Source organism: Canis aureus, chromosome 11 (genome assembly GCF_053574225.1).
Source record: "Canis aureus isolate CA01 chromosome 11, VMU_Caureus_v.1.0, whole genome shotgun sequence".
NCBI lineage: Eukaryota > Metazoa > Chordata > Mammalia > Carnivora > Canidae > Canis > Canis aureus.
Window position 1 is genome coordinate 19,271,435 of NC_135621.1, and position 8,017 is coordinate 19,279,451.

Consider the following 8,017-nt stretch of genomic DNA (forward strand, 5'->3'; position numbering starts at 1 on the left):
AATTTCTTGCAGAGCTGGTTTGGAGGTCACATATTCTTTCAGTTCCTGCCTGCCTTGGAAGCTCTTTATCTCTCCTTCCATTTTGAATGAGAGCCTTGCTGGATAAAGTATTATTGGTTGCATGTTTTTCTCATTTAGGACCCTGAATATATCCTGCCAGCCCTTTCTGGCCTGCCAGGTCTCTGTGGAGAGGCCTGCTGTTACCCTAATACTCCTCCCCATAAAAGTCAGGGATTTCTTGTCTCTTGCTGTTTTAAGGATCTTCTCTTTATCTTTGGAATTTGCAAGCTTAACTATTAAATGTCGAGGTGTTGAATGGTTTTTATTGATTTTAGGGGGGATCTCTCTATCTCCTGGATCTGAATGCCTGTTTCCCTTCCCAGATTAGGAAAGTTTTCAGCTAGAATTTGTTCAAATACATATTCTGGCCCTCTGTCCCTTTCAGCGCCCTTGGGAACCCCAATTAAATGTGGTTTTTTCTTCCTCAGGCTGTCATTTATTTCCCTTAATCTATCCTCATGGTCTTTTAATTGTCTCTTTTTTCCTCAGGTTCCTTCTTCGCCATCAACCTGTCTTCTATGTCAGTCACTCGTTTTCCACCTCGTTAACCCTCGTCGTTAGGACTTCTAGTTTGGGTTGCATCTCATTCAATTGATTTTTAATTTCTGCCTGATTAGATCTAAATTCTGCAGTCATGAAGTCTCTTGAGTCTTTTATGCTTTTTTTCTAGAGCCACAAGTAGCTTTATAACAGTGCTTTGGAATTGGATTTCTGATATTGAATTATAATCCAGATTTTGTAACTGTGTGGGAGAGAGGACTGTTTCTGATTCTTCCTTTTGAGGTGAGGTTTTCCTTCTAGTCATTTTGCTCAGTGCAGAGTGGCCAAAAACAAGTTGTATTGGGTAAAGAAGAAAAACAGAGGAGATAAAGAAGGAAGGAAAAGAAAAAAAGGAAAAGGAAAAAAGGAAGAAAAAAGAAAAAAGAAAAAAAGAGAAGAAAAAGAAAGAAAAGGAAAGAAAGGGAAAAAGGGTGGGGGAAGCAAACAGAAATCAAAAAGCAAAAAATAAAAATAAGAACATGGGGGAGTATCTTCTGATTCTGTATACTTAAAGTCCCTTGACTTCCCCTGGAACTTGTCCGTCTAGCTGGTCTTCTGGGGGAGGGGCCTGTTGTGCTTATTTTCAGGTGTTAGCACTTGGGGGAGCTGCTCAGCCCCCTGCCTGGTGCAGGGCTCAGTGGGGGTTGTTGTTTACCCCGTGAGGCCCCAGGAGGAACAACCACATAGCCGGCAGCCAGCTCTGGACCCCTGGATTCAGCTCCCACAGTAACTACGAAGCTCTCCATCTGCAGGGGTCTGGATGCTCTGGGGCGGGGCCGCTGATCTGCCCAGCTCAGGGCAGGAGCGTCCTTGCTGTCCTGGGCCCTCCTGGCCTCTGCCTGTCCCGGGGGTAGATCAGATCCTGGGCTGTGTCCCCCCACGCCCTGCGCTCCGGGGGCTTGCGCTGTTGGATATGCGCTCCCAGCCGTGCAGCTTCCTCTGCAGAGCGGCCACCCGAGCCCCTCCGAGCTTCTCCTGGGTCCAGCTGTATGCGTGCTGCAGCCCATTAGGGAGCTCAGCGGCGGGGTGTGGCGCACTATCCCCGGGGCACAGGTGTCTGTTAGTGTCCCAGGGAGCCTGAGGGCATCCCCACCCTCCTGGGGTCCTGCTCTAACTCCCTGCAAGCACCTTTCCACCAGGGAAGATTGGTGAAGCAACTGCTTCTCTGGGACAGAGCTTTCCTGTCCTGGGGACACTCGCACCTGCCTTAGCCCGGCTCCTCGCGGGGCTCCTCCACATTAGATGCCTTTTGTTTCCTTATTTCTTTTTTCCCCCGTCTTCCTACCTTGACAGAAGCGTGAACTCTTCTCACTGTAGCATTCCAGCTGTTCTCTCTTTAATCTCAAGCCGCATTCATAGATTTTCAGGATGATTTGAAGGTTATCTAGGTAATTTGGTGGGGACAGGTGATTTGGGGACCCTTCTCTTCCCCAATCTTGCCCCTCTTCTGCAGATGGAGTTTTGAACATACTCACTATAGATGTTTGTCAGAAGCTCGTGCAACGCAAGTGGAAAAATGCAGGCTTGGAAGGTGTGTCTCCAGGTGCAGTAGAGCAGTATTCATGGAACCTCCTCACTTAGAATGCTGCTACATTCTCACACCAATAAGTATGCACCTAGTTGAAAGATAGCTTAATCCCTAACACTAACTCTAACCTTAATCCTAAACCCTAACCCTAATCCTAACCCCTCACCCTAACCCCTCACCCTAACCCCTCACCATAACCCCTCACCCTAACCCCAATCCTAAATCCTAACCCTAACCGTACCCCTAACCCTAACCTTAACCTTGACTCTCACCCTAACACTAACCCTAACCCTAAATCCTAACCCTAACTCTAACCCTAACCCCTAACCATAACACCTAACCCTAACCCTAACCCCTAAACCTAACCCTAACCCCTAATGGTAACCTAACCCCTAACCCTAACCCTATCCCTAACCACTAACCCTAGCTGTAACCCCTAACCCTAACCCTAACCCCTAGCCCTAACACTAACCCTAACACCTAACCCTAACCCTAACCCAAACCGTAACCCTAACCCTAACCCACCCTAACCCTAACACTAACACTAACCCAACACTAACCCTAACCCTAAACCCTGACCCTAAACCTATCCCTATCCCTCACCCTTAACTCTTACCCTCACCCTAACCTTAACCCCTAACCATAACCCTAACACCTAACCCTAACCAAAACACTAACCCCTAACACTAACCCCAACACCTAACCCTAACCAGCTAAGCCTAACCCTAACCCTAACCCTATCCCTAACCCTAACCAAAACACTAACCCCTAACACTAACACTAACTCTATCCCCTAACGCTAACCCTAACACTAAACCTCAAACACTAACACTAACCCTAAATGTAATCCCTAACCCTAACCCTAACCCTAACCCCTAACACTAAACCTAAATCTAACCGCTAACCCCAACACTAATGCCGAAACCTAACCATAACCTCTAACTTTAACCCTAACCCTAACCCCTAACCTTAAACCTAACCCTAACCCCTAAACATATCCTAAACTCTAATGTAACCATAACACCTAACCCTAACCATAACCCTAACCCTAAAAACCTAACCCTAACCCTAACCCTAACCCTCTAACACTAACACTAACCCTCTAACACTAACGCTAACCCTCACACTAAACCCTAACCCTAAACCACAAACTCTAAACCTAAACCCTAACCCTAATACTATCCCAAACACCTAACCCTAACCCTAACCCCTAACCATAACCATAACACCTAACCCTAACACCTAACCCTAACCCCTAACACTAAGCCTAACAAATAACCGTAAAAACAAACCCTAACCCTAACCCCTAAACCCTAACCATTACACTAACCCTACACCTAACCCTAACACTAACCCCATAACCCTAACCCTATCCCTCTAACCCTAACCCGCTAACACTAACAACCCTAACCCTAACCCTAACAACCCTAACCCTAACTCTAAACCTAAAAACCCTAGGCCTAACCTTAACAACCCTAACCCTAATGCTAACAATAACAACCCTAACCCTAAACCTAAACACCCTAACCCTAACAACCCTAACCCTAACGCCTAACCCTAAAACTAACCCTAACGCTAACCCTAAACCCTAACCCTAATGCTCACCCCTAACCCTTACGCTAACACTAAACCCCACACCTAACCCTAACCCCTAAACCTAACCACCTAACACTAACCCTACCCCTAACTCCTAACACTAACCCTAACAACCCTAACCCTAACCCTAAACACCCTAACCCTAACAACCCTAACCCTAACAACCCAAACACTAACCCTTACCCTAACCCAAACCCTAACCCCTAACCCTAACCCTAACCCCGAACCCTAACACTAAACCTCAACACTAACCCTAACCCTAAACCTAATCCCTAACCCTAACCCAACCCTAAACCCTAACACTAACCCTAAATCTAACCCCTAACCCTAACCCTAACACCCAAACTCTAACCCTAAACCCTAACCCTAACACTAACCCAAACAACTAATCCTAACCTTAACCACTAATCCTAAACCTAACACCTAACCCTATCAACTAACCCTAACACCTAACACTAACCCTACCACCTAACCCTAACACCTAACCCTACCACTAACTCCTAACCCTAACCCTAACCCAACACTAACCCTAAACCCTAAACATAAACCTAACCCTAACCCTTAACTCTCACCCTAACCCTCACCCACATCCTAACCCCTAACCCTAAACCTAACACCTAACCCTAACCGAAACCCTAACCCTAACAACTAACCCTAAACCCTAACCCTAAACCTAACACCTAACCCTAACACCCTACCCTAAACCTAACCCAAACCCTAACCCCTAACACCCTAAATCTAACCCCTAACCCTAACACTAACCCTAAACTAACGCCGAACCATATCCATAACCCCTAAACCTAACCCTAACCCCTAACCTTAACCCTAACCCCTAAATGCAACCCTAAACACTAACCCTAATCGTAACACCTAACCCTAACCATAACCATTTAAACCTAACACTAACCCTTCCACACTAGTCCTAACCCTAACCCTAAACACTAACCCTAAACTGCAAACTCTAACCCTAAAACCTAACCATAACATTAACCCAAACACCATTAACCCTAACCCCTAACCCTAACACTAACACCTAACCCTAACAACTAACCCTAACCCCAACACTGACCCTAACACCTAACCCTAACACCTACCCCTAACCTAAACCCTAAACCCTAACCCCTAACCTTAACCCTAACACCCAACACTAATCCTAACAACTAACCTAACCCTTAACCCTAAACCTAACACCTAACACTAACCCCTACACTAACCCTAAATCTAACCCCTAACACTAACACTAACCCTAAACTAACGCCGAACCATATCCGTAACCCCTAACCCTAACCCTAACCCCTAACCTTAACCCTAACCCTAACACTAACCCCTAAATGTACCCCTAAACCCTAACCCTAACCCCTAACCCTAACCGTAACACCTAACCTTAACCATAACCCTAACACTAACCCTAGCAAACATAACTCTAACCCTAACCATAACAGTTTAACCCTAACACTAACCCTCTAACACTAGTCCTAACACTAACCCTAAACACTAACCCTAACCCACAAACTCTAACCCTAAACCCTAACCCTAACATTAACCCAAACACCTAACCCTAACCGCTAACCCTAACACTAACACCTAACCCTAACCCTAACAACTAACCCTAACCCTAACACCTAACCCTAACACCTACCCTTAACCTTAACCCTAACCCCTAACCTTAACCCTAACACCTAACACTAACCCTAACTAACCCTAACCCCAAAACCAAACCCTAACTCCTAACCCTAACTCTAACCCTAACCCCTCACCCTAAGACCTAACACTAACCCTAACCCCTAAACCGAACCCTAACCCCTAATGCTAACCCTAACCCCTAACCCTCTGCCTAACCACTAACCCTAGCCTTAATCCCTACCCCTACCCCTAAACCAAACACCTATCCCGAACCCAAACCCTAACACCTAAACCTAACCTAAAACTAACCCTAATGCCTAACCCTAACCGTAATTCCAACCCTAACCCCTTAACCATAACCCTTACGCTAAGCCCTAAACCTAACCCTAACCCTAACCCTGACCCTAAGGCTAACCCTAACACCACCCTAAACCTACGCCAAGCCCTACCGCTAACCCTAACCCTAACGCTCACCCCTACCCTAATGATAACACTAACCCCTAAACCTAACCCTAACCTCCAAACCTAACCACGTAACCCTAACATCACCCGTAACTCCTAACCCTAACCCTAAACCAACCCTAATCCTAACCCTAGCACTAACCCTAACCCTAAACCTGACTCCTAATCCTAACCCTAACCCAATCCTAACCCTAACCCTAAACGAACCCTAACCCTAAAACCTAACCCTAACCCCTATCATTAACCCTAACCCTAACACCAAAACCTAACCATAAAACTAACCCTAACCCCTAAATCTAACCATAACACTAACCCTAACTCCTAACCCTAATAACTAACACTAAACTTAACACTAACCCCTAAAACCAAACCCTTATGCTACCCCTAAACCTACCCCTAACCCTAACCCCCTAACCCTAACAACCCTAAGCCTAACAACCCTAAGCCTAACCCTAAACACCCTAACCCTAACAAACCTAACCTTAACCCAAACTCTAACCCTCTAACACTAAACACCTTGACCCTAATCCTAACCCTAACCCCTAACCCTATCCCTAACCCCTAACCCTAACCCTAACCCTAACCCAGGACCCTAACATCGAACCCTAACCCAAACCAGGTATGCCTAACCCTAACCCTAACCCCTAAGCTAAACCCTAACCCTAACCCCTAAACCATAACACCTAACCCTAACTCCTAATCCTAACCCCTAACCCTAACCCCTAAACATAACCCCTAACCCTAACCCTAACACCTAACCCTAACTATAACACTAACACTAACCCCTAACCCTAACGCTAATCCCTAACCCTAACCCTAACCCCTAATCTCATCCCTAACCATAACACTAACACTAACCCTGATGCAAATCAAAAAACCAAACCCTAACCCTAACCCTCTAACCCTAACCCTAACCCCTAACCCTAACCCTATCACTAACGCTAACCCAAACCCTAAACCCTAACCCTAACACCTAACCCCTAACCCTAAGCCAAACCCGAACCCTAAACCGTAACCCTAACCCTAATGCTAACCCCTAACCCTAAAACCTAACCCTTATCCCTAACCCTGACCCTAACCCTAACCGTAACAACCCAAACCTAACCCTATCCCTAACCCTAACAACCCTAAGCCCAACCCTAAAAAATCTAACCCTAACCCTAACAACCTAACCCTTACCCTAACAACTTAACCCTAACCCTAACCACAATACCCCTCACCCTAACAACCCTAACCCTAACAACCCTACCCATAACCCTAACCCCTAACCCTAACCCTTAACCCCTTACCCTAACCCTAAAACCTAACCCTAACCCTAACCCTATCACTAACACTAACCTCTAACCCTAACCCCTAACCCTAATCCCTAACCCTAATCCCTAACCCTAACCCCTAATCTTAACCCTAACCCCTAACCCTAACTCCTAACCTTAACTCTCGAACCTAACCGTAACGCTACCCAACTAACCCCTAACCCTCACTGTATAGCCCTAACCCTAGCCTTAACCCCAACCCTAACTCTAATCTAACCCCTAACTCTAAACCCTAATCATAACCCCTAACCTCTATCCCAACCCTTGCCTTAACCCTAATCCCTAAAATCCAACACTGAACACTAACCCATGTTTTAATCGTAACCCCTTAACCCTATACCCTAACCCTAAACACTAGCCTAACGCCTCGTTACCCTCTATCCCTAAACCGAACCGCTAACCTTTAGTATTACGTCTAATTTTTTTCCTTAACAATAACCCCTAACCGCTAACCCTAATCCTACCTCTAAGCCTAACCTCTAACTCTTAACCCTCACTCTAACTCTAATCCCTATCCCCATTCCTTTCCTCCAATCTTAAACGTACCCCTAATATCTAATCCCTTCTCTAACCCCTAATTCCTAAACCCTAACCCTAATTTTATTCCGTAACCCAACCCCCAACCGCAGCTCCTAACCCTAGTTTATCATCCTAACTCTAACCCTATCCTTAACCTTTATTCCTAACCCCTACCCTAACACCTAACGTCTAATCCCACCCTGGGCCTCACCTTGCCCGACCCCCCCCCCCCGCCCCCACCATGTCCGAACCTGCCCTCCGGGACACCGCGCACCTCTCCTTCTCTCCCGCACCCCGTGCCCGCCGCGTCCACCGCCCCTCCCCTTTGCTCCGGACTCCCCCGCCCTCGCGACCTCCCGCCCTCCGCTGACGCCCG

At 46.6% G+C, this 8,017-nt stretch overlaps 2 long non-coding RNA genes across 4 annotated transcripts in view; one reads left to right on the top strand and one right to left on the bottom strand.

The window, feature by feature from the left end:
- LOC144323461 (uncharacterized) overlaps positions 1-2,202 on the top strand; it is a 35,915-nt gene extending 33,713 nt beyond the window's left edge. The window contains exon 4 of the long non-coding RNA XR_013388894.1: positions 2,054-2,202. This is a non-coding gene — a long non-coding RNA (uncharacterized LOC144323461). The remainder of the gene's footprint in view (positions 1-2,053) is intronic.
- LOC144323460 (uncharacterized) overlaps positions 1-7,960 on the bottom strand; it is a 54,822-nt gene extending 46,862 nt beyond the window's left edge. The window contains exons 1-2 of one of the 3 annotated variants that reach the window (XR_013388891.1): positions 2,076-2,263; positions 1,886-1,984 (exon numbers count right to left, since the gene is read on the bottom strand). This is a non-coding gene — a long non-coding RNA (uncharacterized LOC144323460). Of the gene's footprint in view, positions 1-1,885; positions 2,264-7,892 lie in introns of those variants that run through there. The other 2 variants (XR_013388892.1, XR_013388890.1) reach the window with 2 other exon arrangements.
- Positions 7,961-8,017: the final 57 nt, after the last annotated feature.